The sequence below is a fragment of the Rhinatrema bivittatum genome, chromosome 4, assembly GCF_901001135.1.
Source record: "Rhinatrema bivittatum chromosome 4, aRhiBiv1.1, whole genome shotgun sequence".
Taxonomy (NCBI): Eukaryota; Metazoa; Chordata; class Amphibia; order Gymnophiona; family Rhinatrematidae; genus Rhinatrema; species Rhinatrema bivittatum.
The window spans coordinates 328,525,773-328,542,207 of NC_042618.1; the positions used below are offsets into that span (position 1 = coordinate 328,525,773).

General features: G+C 42.3%; 4 non-coding genes across 4 annotated transcripts; all 4 read left to right on the forward strand.

Moving 5' to 3' along the window:
• Positions 1-12,859: 12,859 nt before the first annotated feature.
• TRNAM-CAU lies at positions 12,860-12,931 on the forward strand. The gene has a single exon. It is a non-coding gene; the product is annotated as a tRNA-Met (tRNA).
• A 524-nt stretch (positions 12,932-13,455) lies between these two features.
• On the forward strand, positions 13,456-13,527 carry TRNAQ-CUG. The gene has a single exon. It is a non-coding gene; the product is annotated as a tRNA-Gln (tRNA).
• Positions 13,528-14,817: 1,290 nt separating this feature from the next.
• Positions 14,818-14,889, forward strand: TRNAQ-CUG. Its single transcript has one exon. It is a non-coding gene; the product is annotated as a tRNA-Gln (tRNA).
• Positions 14,890-15,867: 978 nt separating this feature from the next.
• TRNAM-CAU lies at positions 15,868-15,939 on the forward strand. The gene has a single exon. It is a non-coding gene; the product is annotated as a tRNA-Met (tRNA).
• Positions 15,940-16,435: the final 496 nt, after the last annotated feature.

Below are 16,435 nucleotides of genomic sequence, written 5' to 3' on the forward strand. Positions count from 1 at the left end.
CCCCCAGCCCAACTCTAACCCCCCCTTACCCTTGTCTTACCTTTTGCGACTGCCTCCGGGCAGGCGCAAGTTGCGCGCGCTGGCAACCTGCTGGCACGCGATCCTCTGACACAGCGGCAATGGCTGCTGTGTCAGAGGCCTCGCCCCCGCCCCATACCGCCCCTTTTTTCAAGCCCCGGTGCTTACATGCGTCCCGGGGCGTTACGCGCGTCGCCAGGCCTTTTTCAAATAGGCCCGGCGCATGTAACCCCCCTCTATGTGTATAAATCCTCTGGATTTACGTGCGTAGGGCTTTTAAAATCCTCCCCAAAGTGAAGAATCAGGGCAAGAGAATATATTCATTATCATCTAAAAACACAACAAGTGCATAGAACAATTTACAACACTCACATCACCCAGCAAAACTCTGTTCTGAGGATCCCAATTACAGATGTATTCATATATGCCTTAATAAGGGCATCAAGGCAGAGCTAGGAAACCTGGCTCCCACATCAGTCAAAAGGTATTTTGCATGTGGTATGAAGGATGCGTAAGATGGGTACGTTGTATGAATGAGTCCTGCTTACCAGTGCAGCAGTGTTGTCAGTACTGTATGTGCCATTTAAAATCACTGCAGTTCCATGGGTGTTTGCTGCACTTTTCACTTTTCAGTAGGTAAGCAGTATATATGTGGAAAAAAGTTTGTATGTATATCAAAAGTATGTGGAATGCAAGTATGAATGAGCGAGGTGTGACAGAATGAATAAGAGAAAAAAAGTGAGCGAGTAAAGCTATGAATGCCAACAAAACAAGGCTCAAAACAGAATAACAGACATGGTATATATTTTATATAGACTAATGTAACGTTAGGGTAGGCAAAAGCAGTTTTTAAAAGCAGAAAAGTTTCACTGACCTCTTATAAGTGACTTTATCATGGAAAACGTTTGGAAAATATTCAGGCAGTGATTATTTTTTTGCTAAAAATATATGATATGATACAGACCTTCAAATACTTGAAAGGAATTAATGAGGCAGAAAAATCAGATCTTTTCTGGTGGAAAGGAAGATATAAAACTAGGGGGTCACGATATGCAAGGGGGGAAGATTCAGGAAGAATGCCAGGAAATATTTCTTCATGGAAAGGGTGATGGATGCATGGAATGCTCACCCGAAAAGGGTGGTGACGAATGGTAATGGAATTGAACAGGACATGGGACAAACACAGAGGATCCCTGATGGCTATAGAATAGAAATGAAGAAATGGGGTAACTTCTCTATTATACCTTGGGGGTAGCCTGTATAAAGTGGCAGCTGCTACTAACCTTAACAGAAGGCTTGGGTGTAGCCTGAACCAAATGTATTAGTGTGTATAATTATGTCCTTTATGAAAGAAAAATACTGTCATATAGTTATGGAGATTGCATGTAGTTCTGTGTCACTAAAAAACAGTTCCTGCTTTAATATATTCTCCAGCCCCCTTTTCCCCCCTTAGTATTACAGAAAGTACAACTTAGACTCCAATACTGTGTGTTACGCCCATCGGTCGCAGACGGCTGCGACCACTGTTGCTCACCTCCTTCTTTGCAGCTTTGACTCCGTTGGGAAGACTTGCGACCTCTGCCAGCTATCGCCGGCCTGCCTACCGTTCCCGGGCCTCCCTGGACGCCGCAGATGCTGCCGACTGCCATCTTGCCCTCGGAATCCTCTAGGCACATGTGCACGGACCAGTCTTAAGCACACCATGGCGGGAACCTCGGGGGCATCCCCTCCGGATGACGTCATCCTTCCAGGACATTTAAGCTGGCTAGCCCTGCCTACCTACGACTTGGCAACGAGCTCCCTCATTGCTGAATCCACTTCGCTCACTAAGGACTTCCTGTTCCAGTTCCTGCTACTTTGGCGTGAGATGCTCTGGGTACCCGCTCCTCGGGGGGGGGGCCTTCCTCATCTCTGGCTATCTGCTCCTCGGAAGGCCTTTGCCTTGGACTACTGCTTGCCCCGTTCCCGGGGCTTCTCCTGGAACCTTCACTACTATGAATACCTCTGCTCTATGGACCTCTACTGTAACATCTTTAGTGTGGAACCCTCATCGGTGTACCCCTCGCTGCGGGCCATTACCACACCATCTCTAGTGAGGAACCCTCATCGGTGTATCCCGCGCTGCGGACCACTACCATGTCATCTCTAAGTGAGGATCCCTCATCGGTGTACCTCGCGCTGCAGATCACTACCATATCATTTCTTTTGAGGACCCTTCACTGGTGTGTCCTGCTCCACGGACCACTACCGTATCATCTCTACTGAGGAGCATCTTCGGTGTACCCCGTTCCGTGGACCATTGCCGTATCTTCACTATAGAGGTATTCCCCTTGGGTATACCCCATTGCACAGACTCTGTGTCTTTCTCCGCTTCACGGGCAGTGCCTCTCTAGCTCTCTAATAAAGACTCTATTCCACAGCTGTCTCTGACGTCCGCTGAGACCTCGCCTCCCGACGGTGAGGCTCACAGGGCTCCTCCCTGTGGGCGGTACCATCTCTCACCTCAGCCCAGGGCCCACATGACTATAAATCCTAACACTGTGCACCAGGCTGGCACATAGCTTGTAGGGAGTACTGCATATTTTTGCTAAGTAAAGATAACACAGAAAGAAAATACAAGCTTGTGGGCTGTGGGTAACCCCCCTGATCTTTTCCCGCCTCCCTTCTCCCCCTTTGTTAGAAGGAGCCTTGAATACTCTACACACAGTTCTTTCCCCTTCATTGCACACAGCTCATAGCCCCCCCTTGTGCAAAAAATGGGGATAAGACCATAGGATTGCTACTTATTTGAAGCCAACTAGTATTTTGAGAGTTAAACCTATTCCTTGACTGGCTACATCAGTAAGCACAGCATATAATCTGAAAAAAGGCTGAAGCTGAAAGCACCTAGCATATATCCAGATTAATTTCAGTAAAACCTTTTATTATTATGTTGATTATAGCTTATATTAAATTTAAAGATTATTTTAGGTAGTAGTCATTTTCATTTCATTTCATTTATTAAAATGTATTAATCACTTAATGCAAATTTGTCTAAGCGATTTACAAGTGTTCCATTCACAAAGTAAAAACATACAATACAAATAAAAAAGCAAGTTTGCTTACCGTAAACGGTGTTTCTGTAGATAGCAGGATGAATTAGCCATGCTGTCATGGGATTTGTCAAGCAGGCCCGGGAGGCGGAGCTTGTCAAAGCAGAGATTCGATTTTTGCTCTCTGTGGCTGCACGTGTGTTCCCGCGCAGGAAAGGAACGGACTCTCCTCAGTCTGTGATTAAGCTGTAGTGTAGTCGAAAAACTGGTGACTGCCAGGGAGAAGGGTGGGTCAGCATGGCTAATTCATCCTGCTATCTACAGAAACACCGTTTCTGTAGATAGCAGAGACACCGTTTCTGTAGATAGCAGACTTGCTTTTTCCCGTCGATAGCAGGGCTGAATTAGCCATGCTGTCATGGGAGTCCCGAGCTCCCGATCACGTTGTTTATGATATATATGTTTGTACGTGATCTTTGTCAGTGTGGCAGTCACCGTGGACAGGAGGATAGAGATTGCAGAATTGCGTGCCCTATCTTCGCATCAGTGGCTGTTTGTTGATCAAGGCAATAGTGAGATGTGAAGGTATGGAGCGATGACCATGTAGCTGCCTTACAAATGTCTATGGGTTGTACATTCTTTAGGTGTGCCAAGGAGGCTGCCACTGCTCTGACTTGGTGAGCTTTAGGGTCCGAATGTAGTTATAATTTCTGTTTATTGTAACAGAATTTGATGCACTGTGCTATCCAGCTGGAGATGGTGCACTTAGCCACTGGTAGTCCAGGTGCCTTCGGGTCAAAAGAGACAAAGAGTTGAGAAGCATGGGAGTCCGAGTCTGTCCTCTCTTTGTAGTATGCTAAAGCTCTTTTGCAATCTAGTGTGTGCAGTAGCTTTTCCCTATCATTTGCATGAGGTTTAGGGAAAAGGGTGGGTAATTCTATGGTCTGATTGAGATGGAATTGAGAAACTACTTTTGGTAGGAAGTTCGGGTGAGTTCGGAGAACCACCTTTTGGTGATGAAATTGCAAATATGGAGAATAATGGACCAAGGCCTGTAATTCACTGAATCTTCGCACTGATGTTACTGCAACCAGGAATACAACTTTCCATCAGGCCGATTCAGTAAAGTCCGTGGGAGAGCGGACGAACGCCCGCTCTCCCGGCGCGCGCACCGGCAAGGGGCCGGTGCGCGCGATGCAGTATTCAAATTGGGTGGCGCGGTAGAAATGGGGAAAAGGAGGCGCTAGGGACACTAGCGCGTCCCTAGCGCCTCCTTTTTGACAGGAGCGGCGGCTGTCAGCAGGTTTGACAGCCGACGCTCAATTTTGCCGGCGTCGGTTCTCGAGCCTGCTGACAGCCACGGGCTCGGAAACCAGACGTCGGCAAAATTGAGCAACTGGTTTTCAGCCCGACAGCCGCAGGCTGAATTCAAATTTTTTTTTTACTTTTTTTTACTCTTTGGGACCTCCGACTTAATATCGCCATGATATTAAGTCGGAGGGTGCACAGAACAGCAGTTTTTACTACTTTTCTGTGCACTTTCCCAGTGCACATTTTACTTTCTGTATCCCGCACGCATACCTAATAGGGCCCTCAACATGCATTTGCATGTTGAGGGCCCTATTAGGTGCCACGGGTTGGACGCGCGTTTTCCTCCCCTTACTGAATAAGGGGTAAGGGAAAACGCGCGTCCAATAGCAGGCTAACAGTGTGCTCCGTCGGAGCACACTGTACTGTATCGGCCTGCATGTGAGGTATTTAATATGTGCCGAATCCATGGGTTCAAACGGGAAAAGCATGAGCTGTTCCAGAACTATATTCTAAGCCTCCAGTTCCATGGAACTGGAGGCTTAGAGATCGGAGGACAAAGGTGAGTTAACCCCTTAATAAAACGAGATAGTAAGGGGTGATTGGATATCGGTATATTGTTATGCTGGGTCTATGATATGCCCCTATGGCACTCAGATGAACTCTAATGGATGATGTTGCTAGACCAGCTGCGTATAGTGTATGAAGATAATCTATGAGCAACTCAGGTGAGCAGTCCAATGATGGTACACCTTTGAAGTGCACCAGGTAGAGTATCATTTCCATTTATAGCTATAATTTTTCCTTGTTGAGAGTTTCCTGGATTCTAACAAGATGAATTGTGCTGAAGTGGAAACTCCCTGTTCTGTTAAAAGGAGCCTCTCAATCTCCACGCTGTCAAGTGGAGAGATGAGTGTAGTGGGTGTAGAAGCATCCCTTGATCTTGGCAGAGAAGATCTTGGCGGTTCGGTAACCAAATTCGATCCGTGATGGATAGTCGGAGAAGGAAACTGTACCATGGTTGCCACGGCCAGGCCGGGGCGATGAGTATTGGTTGAGCTTTGTCTGCTATGCACTTTTGAATTGTCCTTGTTATGAGTGGTATGGGAGGAAAGGCGCACAGAAGGCCTGTCGTCCACGGGATGAGGAAGGCATCTTGAGCGATCCTGAATTGGCTTGATCTTATCAAGCAGAATTTGGGAACTTGAGCATTGATCTCCGTTGCAAAGAGATCTATCGAAGGTGTCCCCCACTGCATGAATATGTCTTGGGCTACTTGAGTGCCCATTCGTGAGGATGAAAGATGCGGCTTAGCCTGTCCGCTCTTGTATTTGCCATGCCTGGTAGGTAAGTTGCTTGCAGATGTATGCAATTCTGGTGACCGTGTTCGAAGATTGTCAGGGTCTCCTTGCAAAGGGACCATGAACCGGACCCTCCTTGTCTGTTGATGTAAAACATTGCTACGTGATTGTCCGTGTATATCATGACCCTGTGGCCTTTCAGGTGGTCTTGAAACACTTGTAATGCATTTTGAATCGCTCTGAGTTCCAATAAATTTATCTGCAGGTTTTGTTCCGAGATTGTCCATAACCCTTGTGTTTCGTAAATCTCGAGATGTGCACCCCAGCCCTTGCGAGACGCATCTGTGGTTAATACTGCATTGTGAGGAGGGGAACTGAACAATGCTCCCTTGGACAGGGTGAAGTCTAGGAGCCACCATGTTATGTCCTTTCTCATCTCGGAGGTCAGCGATAACTTCTGTGTCAATGGTTGAGTGTTGTTTCCATTGACGTTTTAGTCCCCATTGCAGGCGTCTCATGTGTAGCCTGATGTTTGGAACCGTGAAAATAGCTGCCGCCATGTGGCCTAGGACTACTAAAATTTGTCTCGCCGAAGGTCTCTGAGTATGGTTCAAGGCATGTAGAAGGGGACGGAATTGTGATATTCTGTCGCTTGGTAGGTATGCCCTGTTGCAAGAGGTGTCCAGGCATGCTCCTATGAACTGTAACTGCTGTGTCGGTTGTAGGTGTGATTTCTGAAAATTGATCACTAATCCTAATTCCTGTAAGCATTGTATCACCTGACGGAGGTGATCGAGTAAGTGTGGAGCTGAGGCGATTATGAGCCAATTGTCCAGATATGGAAAGATGGTTATACTGTGTTGTCTGAGATGAGCCACCACCACAACCATACATTTGGTGAAAACTCTGGGTGCAGCCGATAGTCCAAAGGGGAGAACTTTGTATTGGTAGTGATAATGCTTGTAGCGGAAACAGGTATCGCCAAGAGGAGGGATGGATCGGAATATGCGTATAAGCATCCTTCAGATTGATGGAGCACATCCAGTCGTTGGGTTGAATCAGAGGAAGGATTGATTTCAACGATATCATTTTGAATTTCTCTTTTGTGATGAATTTGTTCAATTCTCTTAGGTCTAGGATAGGATGAAGGCCACCCGACTTCTTGGGTACGAGGAAATATAGGGAATAAAATCCTACTGATTGGGTCCCTGGGGAAATTTGTCGAATTGCTTGTTGTTTGCGAAGCAAAGCAATCTTTAGAGTGGAAAGATGAAGTAGCATGGGTTTTGTCGTAAATTGGAGTTGGTAGCCGTGTCGTACTATCTCTAAAACCCATTGATCGGATGTTATCCTCTCCCAGGCTGCCAGGCAAGAATGGATTCTGCCGAGTGGTGCTTGATGTTTTAGTGGTGCCTGGGTAACTAAAAAGATGTCGTTGTTTTCACTACAGCAGCCGGCTGTTGTGCCTGCTGTCTTTGGTTACGTGGTTTACCCCTACGTTGGTTTGGGGTATTCTGTTGCAGAGCAGGACGCTGGTAAGAAGGGTATGATTGGGTACGAAAAGACTGGTAAGACCTGTAAGGCCTCCGTGCATATGGCTGTCGACAAGTAGATCCCACATAACGACGTGTTGTCGAATAGTGAGGTTGTGATGTTAATGATTGTACTGCTAAAGCTTCCTCCTTCAGTTTGCCCACTGTGTCCTGAAATCGTTCTCCGAACAGGTTATGTCCTGACACGGGAGGTTTGTTAGTTTCTCATGTAAATTTTCCCATATCGTACTGGAGCGCAACCATGCCAGTCTTCGGGCTGCAATGGCTGTTGCAGATGCCCTGGAAGATGTTTCGTATGCTTCATATATTGACCTCAAAAGGTGTCGAGAACACTCTTCCATGTCATGAAGAGGCGGAGGTATCTGATCTGCCGTTGAGGAAAGCATACTTTTTGTAGCTTGTATGCATTCATATAGGTATTGTACCATGTAGAATTGATGGTGCATAATGCGGGCATTCAACATTGAGTTATGGTATATTTTCCTGCCAAACTCATCTAAATATCTGTTGCCTTTGCCCGGTGGATATGAGGAATGCAACTTTGTTTTCTTGAACCTTTGCATTGCCAACTTTACCACAATTGAAGCATGTGGTAATTGTGGTATAGAGTAAGGTGATGTTTTCCTCATACAAAATTTTATGTCCATCTTCTTGGAAACCGCTGAGATTGTGTAAGGTGTTTCCCAGGATTTCTGTTAGATTGAATGCAGGAGTTCTTGTGTTAGAAGAGATGGAGTTCTTGTGTTAGAAGAGATGTTGGTTCTCCTGGAGCATCGAAAATTTTTAGAAGACCAAAGGTTTCTGATCTAGGGTCTGTCTCTTTTTGGACCTCTAGATGCAATATTGTACCCAATTTTTCTAAACATTTTGGGTATGTAAGGTCTTCTGGAGGGGAATACGGCTCCTGAGGTTGCTCCTGCGGGTCCAATGGGAATCCTATAGATCAGTGGTTCTCAACCCTGTCCTGGGGACCCCCTCAGCCAGTCGAGTTTTTAGGATATCCACAATGAATATGTAAGAGAGAAAATTTGCATACACTGCCTCCATAACATGCAAATTTTCTCTCATGCATATTCATTGTGGATATCCTGAAAACCCGACTGGCTGGTGGGGTCCCCAGAACAGGGTTGAGAACCACTGCTATAGATGATGATGGGGATGTTTGTGGAGAAGGGAAATCGAGAGGTGTATCCTGTTTATGAATTGGTGAAATTGGTCGCTTTGTTATTGGAGATGCTGGAGGTTCCACCGACGGTTCTCTAGTAGTATGTGTCTTATGTTCCAGGGAACTGACTGTGCTATCATTAGAGATTTTGAATAATGACTCAAGGGTTTCATAAAACCCTGCTAAGGATTGGGACAATTGAACAAATGCCTCTTTTGTACGAGGGGGCATTATCGAACGACCAGCTGGTCTTTGTGACTCACATGCTTTAGGTTGCATTGGAGTGTTTTGAGGTAAAGTACTGGAAACTTTATAGTCTTTCTTTTCATGTATTATGGTCATTGAATCATCTGAGGCTGTAGAAGCATTAGAGGAAGTAACTTGTATTACCTCTCTGTGGGATAAGGTGCTTGCACCTTGTGTATGAGACGACATAGAAGTCGAAGGGCTTACTTCCCATGTTGCACTCATCTTTGCTGACTTTTTGTGGTGCGAGTGACGTGAATGTTTATGATAATGGTGTGACGACGAGCCTGTATGACTTCTACGTGAAGACGGCGATCGTTTTCTACGTTTTATTGTGAATTCTGTCGAAGTAGATCTTGAAGAGCGAGAAGTACCCGAGCGAGGTGGGGTTATAGATGGAGAGGTGGAATAAGATATTTGTGAGGATTCACGTCGTCGTTTCAACCCATGTTGTATTAGATGAGATGGGTGTTTCGAGTGTTCCTGCGTCTTGTGCGCAGATTTTGGCTTGTGCGCAGATCCAGACTTGTGCGCATGTTTTCGGCTTGGTGCGCCCAATTGTTATCGGCGCCGATGTCTCCGGCGCCGTGTGCACAGATACATTCGGCGCCATGCACGCAGATGTCTTCAGCGCCTTGCACGCAGTTGTCTTTGGCATCGTGCACGCAAGTGTCTTCGGCTCCATGTGCGCATATGTTTTGTGCGCCAATACTGTTTCGGGCGCCAAAGTCATATGCGCTGTCGTTGTTTTATGCGCATAAGGCATCTTAGGCACAGAAGTTTTAGGCGCCGAGATTTTTGGCGCCATTGTCTTTTGCGCCAGTGAGTCTGGCTCTATCGGTTCTTTCGAATTCAATGGCCTAGGTCGGTGTGCCAAGTCCTTACTTCCAAGCTTGGAAGATTGAGGATCCCACGATGATGCCCTTTTTTGTGATGGAGCCTGTAAGATCGCGGGGCCAGGTGACGAATGAGCCTCCGATGGCTCCGGTGAGGCAAAAAGTTCCCGAAGCCTGTAGGCCCGTTGTTTCAGGGCTCTCGGGGACATTCTTGAACAAAATTCACAATCTTCATGATTGTGACCTGGCCCCAGGCATCGGTAACACCGGTCATGGCTATCCGTGACCGACATTACCATGCCGCAAGCGCAGGGTTTAAACCCCGATTTCGTAGACATTGTTGAAAAATAAAATTAACGCTGATGAGAAAAACAGCTCCGCGTGCAATCCCGCGCATGGAAAGAACAGACTGGGGAGATTTCGTTAGTTTCCTGCACGGGAACACACGCACAACCGCAGAGAGCAAAAATCTAATCTCTGCTTTGACAAGCTCCGCCTCCCGGGCCTGATTGACAGATCCCATGACAGCATGGCTAATTCAGCCCTGCTATCGACGGGAAATACAAAAATTAAGTGAACAAAAACTTGTTCTATCACATAAAACAATTGCAGAAAGTCTTACTTAATGCATTAAGGGAAGGCTAATTTCAGTAAATAATTTTTTTAATGTACAGTCACATAGTAAAACATATGAGAAATAGGGAATATGCACAAAACTTAAGAATTTTACCATTTATGAGTGCTCTTGAAACATATGCAATAGATTTTTCTTATTAGTAGTTGTCAAAACTTCAGGAGTTATACACAAAGAGGTAGATTTTGAAAGCCTTGCATGCGCAAAACCCACCACTTACGTGCGTAAGAGGGCCGAATGGGAGCTACGCAAATTTTAAATTGCCGGGAAGATGTACGTGCACCTAGAAAAAGCAGGCAGAAAAGGGGCAGGGCATGGGTGTTCCAGAGGCAGGGCCAGTAATGATGCACATAACTCCTAATTTTCCTCAGCTGGTGCATGTATGTTATGCGCGCCACTTTGCTACAGCTCCTCAGTAGATGTGAGAGAGAGAGAGATAGAGACCAAACCTCTTTATAAGGCTCAATTTGATACTCTATATATGACAATTGTAAGGGGGCACTTTGATTCGGGGTGATTTTTCAGGGGTGGGTGGGGGAGTGTTACAGACACATTCAGAAGTATCCATTGTAAAATTGACATCATTAATGAATTTTAGACTTTACAAGTAATGAAATTCCAACAAGAGGAGTTGATTTGTACACTTCAGTCTCTGCTAGCTGCATTGTACAAATCAACTCCTTTTCATCACTTATAAAGTCTAAAATTATTTAATGATGTCAATTTTACAATGGATATCTCTGAATATGTCTATAAAATATATTGTTGTAAAACATGTTGAACCATTTTTGGGAATTAGCAGTATATAAGAAGATGCAAGTAAATAAATAATTAATTAAATAAATGTTTTCCAACATCCTGATTCGAGCTTCTATTCGCTTTGGGGTTTGAAATTCACAAACAAATATGTATCGTTAAATGGCCACCTAAGTATGGTTTTCCTTTAGACATCCACATGTAATTTTCAAAATATTGGACATCTACCATTTATATATCTAATCCTACTCTAAGGGGATAATTTTCAAAAGGAGGTACATGCGTAAATGTAGCTACTATTGTAGCAATTTTCAAAAGCCATTTACTCAAGTAAAGTGCACTTATGTGAGTAAATCCTATAGACAAGTCAATGGCATATATTGTAGCAATTTTCAAAAACCCACTTACTCAAGTAAAGTGAATTTACTCCAGTAAACCTGGTTTTTACTCGAGTAAATGCTTTTTAAAATCAGGCCCTAACTGTGGTAGTGTCAAACTAAGATGATGGTTTGGCTAGTTCTAGCTTTATCTTTTAAATCTCTAGCAACAATCTGTACCTATTTTAAACAAAAAGGGTTTGTATATTTGGCTACTTATCTTTTGAAAGATGCATTTGATTTCAAGAATGTATTAATTCCAACTCTATGTGATTACAATTTGATATTAAAAATGTTTCACATGATGTTTGAAGTTCTAATTAGTTTGTACTATTTTTTATTCCATATCACTTACCTTGGAATATACTGTCTAGAAAAATCTTTTTGCTTCAAATTAAAATTTGAATGAAATAAAAGCAATCAGTTTTAAAATCTGATAGTCATTTCTGGGATGTATTTCTAGGTGCTTTGTGTACAATATACAAAAGCATTAAGTTTCCACCACAAACTACATAAAAAACAATCAATGGTATATGGGCTCAGGATGTTTACTTCCCAGTGACATGGCAAAAGACTGCATATTTTACCTCCAAGTTTGAATTCTTTACATTAATATGCAAAATGCGGATGACCTCATAGTAATGCCCGAGTAGGCCAGGCCTAGGCCGGGTCCCGTCGTGGAGGCCTCAGACTCAGCCCAGGGGTAGAGGACTAGGGCTAAGTCTCTGCACGTCCTCTTCACCCCAAGTCCTCTTTAAATGACGCCCTCTGGTTGGGTGGCAGATGGTGGAGGGAGTGTGTTAGGTCAGAATGTAACCAGCCAGGCCAAAGTATACAAGTAGGCCCCTACAAGGTGAGGGGAGATGGGATTCAGGCGCAGGAAGAGTCATCGTGTAAGATCAGAGGGCTGCACCGTCCGACAGTCCCTTCTAAGAGCGAGTGAAGGCTGCCAATCTCAGGGTGAAAAGTGTGTGAACCTTTAGAAAAGCTGAGGGCGCGGCGGTTATGAGAAACTGGCCCCAAACTATCAAGTTTTCCTTTCCAGACCCTCAAATTATCCTTATGAAATACTGGGAAGGATGCGCCCACCTCGCCATAGCTTGCAGAGAAGTACTGAAAGCCTAACAGACCTTCTTTCAAAATGATCCCCCTCCCCCCCCCATCCCTTATTGTGCCAAAGTAAAATAATAATTCTTCTTTATTAAATAAAAGGCTCAAGCTGTATACACTGCAAGTCTTTCTCTGTCACGCCCGCCGCACTGTTGAATGCAAGCACTGGGGGGCGCTCGCTTACCCTCTCTGCAGACGGCGCCGTGACGCACTTCCCTCGCTCCTGTGGTTCATATTAGCAGCATTAAGGACTTTTAAAGTCGAGACGCTACTCGGGGGATATGCTCAAGCCCTTTTCTTCGACTCTCGGTTTCATGGTCCGGTGAGTCGAGAGAAGGGTTTAGCGCTACTGGACCCGAGTACGGTCCCTTTCCCACGAGCTGCAGCTGCATGAAACCCTATGCGGTGTGTCCCGCTGAGAGTTTGCAAAGTTTCGTGTTTGGAATAAAGAATAGAACGTCGGAGCTTGATGTTTAGCGCAGGAAAATAGAAAGAGAGAGAGAGAAGTTTGGCTTTTCAAGGAAGCAGAGTGGCGCAGCGGAAGCGTGCTGGGCCCATAACCCAGAGGTCGATGGATCGAAACCATCCTCTGCTAAGTATACTTTTTCTTCTCTCATTTTTAAAATTAATCGTTAATAAACTTTATTTCTGTAGCCCGCATTACTAAATTTCTTACAATTCACTATCAAATTCATAACTGTAAATAATAAAATTGAATGTATTTATAATTTTACCAAAATGTTTTAGATAATTCTTTGTCACTAAGGGTAGGGACAACTAATTTCATGAATCTTGTTGAATCTGATGCAATTTATTTTGTTACCAGTTATATTGCTTTGAAAAACTAAAGCAGTAGATAAATCGATTTTCTCCTTTAATTTATTATTTCTTTTCATTTTCCATGCAATAATGTTCATTTTGCACATTCTTAGTCTGAAGCACAAGTTCCTAGTGCTCTGTGCAAGAAACAGGAGTGAAAAGCTTAAATACAAATCAAAATACGCATTCAGTTTTTCTATATTTACAGAATTTAATTATTCAATACTTTAATAAAAATAAAATCCAAACCCAATGCTTTGCTATCTCATGATTGACATCTAGGAAGGGTTCTTTATAGAAGGTTCCATGGTGTAATGGTTAGCACTCTGGACTCTGAATCCAGCGATCCGAGTTCAAATCTCGGTGGAACCTTTCATTTTTTTTTTTTAAACAAGAACTTTCTAAATTTTTTTAATAAATATGTTCTTGAAAAACATTTTCTTACTGTATTCATTTAAATCTGATAAATCAATGCCAAACAACATTTGCCCTACTAGTATAATTACTAATAGTTCAGTTCAGTTTAGTTTATTTTAATTTGATGAATCACCTAACCAAAGCAATGTATAATAAACATAAATAAATAAGGAAAACATGACAAATAAAAAAAAATAGTAATATAGCAATAAACCTATACAAAATGTAATTAAAACACACATTACAAAGTATCGGTAAAACTAAATATTAATCACTATTACAATTCAGTTCCAAAACAAAATAATCTAAAATTGAAGGATAAAAGTTAGTTAGACCATTAGGTCTTGTCCTGAGGAAGCACGTGCCTGCAGCAGGCCAGCATTCTGAAGTTACATCTGCTCCGAAAGAGCAACAAGGCAAAAAACAAAAAAAATTTGAGTAGCTAGGTAGGGGTTAGGGGTCATGGAGGAGAGTGGAAATGGGAGGAAGGGTAGGTAGTGGTATAGGAAAGTTCCCTCCCAGTCTGCTCCTTAATTGGATTCAGACTGGGAACGAATGGGAAAAGGTCCCATTGCGTTGCCGTGTGTACTTTACTAAATTCCCCACCCTGCACATACAAGAGGCCTCACACCCATATGCAGGTTTTAAAATCCGGTGCACATGTGCACACAGAAATCATATTTTATAATATGTGTGTGCCAACATGTTATAAAATAGGTGCATCCATATGCCAGGAACCACACACATACCTTTGAAAATCAACCTCTATGCATTTGGATGCACATTTTAGACACCCTAATCCCCTTATTGCATCAGGTGTTAGTCTAGCATGTCCAAAACACACATCCAACCATGGGTTAACCTGTGTGCTAGGCTGTGAGCACTTTAGTTCATCGGCCTGCAAGTGTTTTGGGGGGGAGGCTTTTTTGCCACTCCCCAAATTTTGCACCCTGCTGCATGATAGAACCGCCCCTACATACTTGCTTGCCTAGGACAAATAAATTCTTGTTGTTTAGCATAACAGAAAGTTTCTGGATTTATAATCCCAAGTAGATGAATTAAAAGCCTTATCTTCTAATTTTTATCCACTTGAACATGGAGAACTGAGGAAGGATTTTTAGTTCTGGAAAGCAAATCACAGATGAACTGAGTTAGTACACTTAAAAAAAATCTAGTCTATAATTAATTTTATGCAGAAAATACCGTAATTATTTTGAATTATGTTCAGTAGTAAGGATTTATATGGGTTCCATGGTGTAATGGTTAGCACTCTGGACTCTGAATCCAGCGATCCGAGTTCAAATCTCGGTGGAACCTAGTCCTTTTTTTTTTTTTTTTTTTTGCATAAAACAAGATATTATTTTATTTTTCTAAATCTGTCAAATAAACTTTTAAGCATTTTTCAAGAGGAATGGCTACCTAAAGAATGCTGGATCTAAAGTTTAGCAGTAAATGATTCAAGCTGTTCTTGGATTGTTTTAATTATTATTTTTAAAAAACATTTATCATGTATTTTAAGTTGTCTTTACATCTTGCATTACTAGATTTTTACCAGTTCATTATTACATTCTTGATTGTAAATAATGAAATGCATTATACCTTATTAGTGTCAAGTTAGATGCTTTTGGCTGGTTTTTTTTTTTTTTAATATATATGTATTAAACAAGAGACCAATACTGGAATTTTTCTTCTATTTATATTTCAGCTCTATATAGGAATTAAATAAAAATTAAAACTTTACACAAGATCTGGTTTTCTTTGTAATGGGAAAAAAGTAAGGATAAAAACTAAATTCTATTATTCTAATGCATATGATGTCACTGTAAAATGGGGGAAGGATGCATATTTAATTGTTAGGACAAAATGGGAATAAATATAGTAAATGAGATTTCTGAGGATGGTTATTAAGAACATAAGAAATTGCCATACTGGGTCAGCCCAAGAGTCAATCAAGCTCAGCATATTGTTACTAACAATAACTAATGTAGGATACAAGTATCTAGCAAGTACCCCACAGCTAAGTATATCCTACACTACTGATGCTAGTAATAACAGTGGCTATTTTCTAAGTCAACATAGATTGTTACACTTTGTCATTTGTGTTCTAGTCGTGCACAAAAGGAAAAAGAAATATTTTGTACTTGAAAAAATTAATATTCTTGATGTTGGTGGCTCTAGTAAAATGTGTCAGCTTTCTCTACAGTTAGACAAAGAAATTTCAAATAATTTCTACAGATGCAATCACTGGAAAAACAAAAGAAAATATCAGTAAGTTAGAGTTCACTTCCATAAAGAAGCAGAGTGGCGCAGCGGAAGCGTGCTGGGCCCATAACCCAGAGGTCGATGGATCGAAACCATCCTCTGCTAGTGAACATTTTTATTTATATTATTTAAATATTTTTAAACTGTCAAATTGTTTGTTTTACTAGTTTCTTAGAATTCATTTTTAAATTAATAACTGCAACTAATAAAATTGCATGGTATATTTTATTTTTAATTATTACCTCAGATTTAAATGTTTTGCACATGGGTATTTTCTTTTATTACCGATAGGGAGAACTGACTTTTGATTCTTTGAAAATTGCACTTAATTTTGCTATGGGTTGCACTCCTTTGAAATTGTTACCAACAGATCTCCACTTTTTATGTTTGACTTTTTTTTTTTTTCACATTTACCATGCGCATGTTTGTCATAATCTGTGAGCCATGTGATCAGGAGCAGTTCATACAAAAGCTGGTCTAACAGGCTGCTAAAGAATACTGAAAGGAACATGTTATAGCATTCAGAAAAAGCTTAAAAACATGAGAATATAAAGCAATATTTTCCTATGTACTAACTATCTAAACATAAAGAATTTTGTGA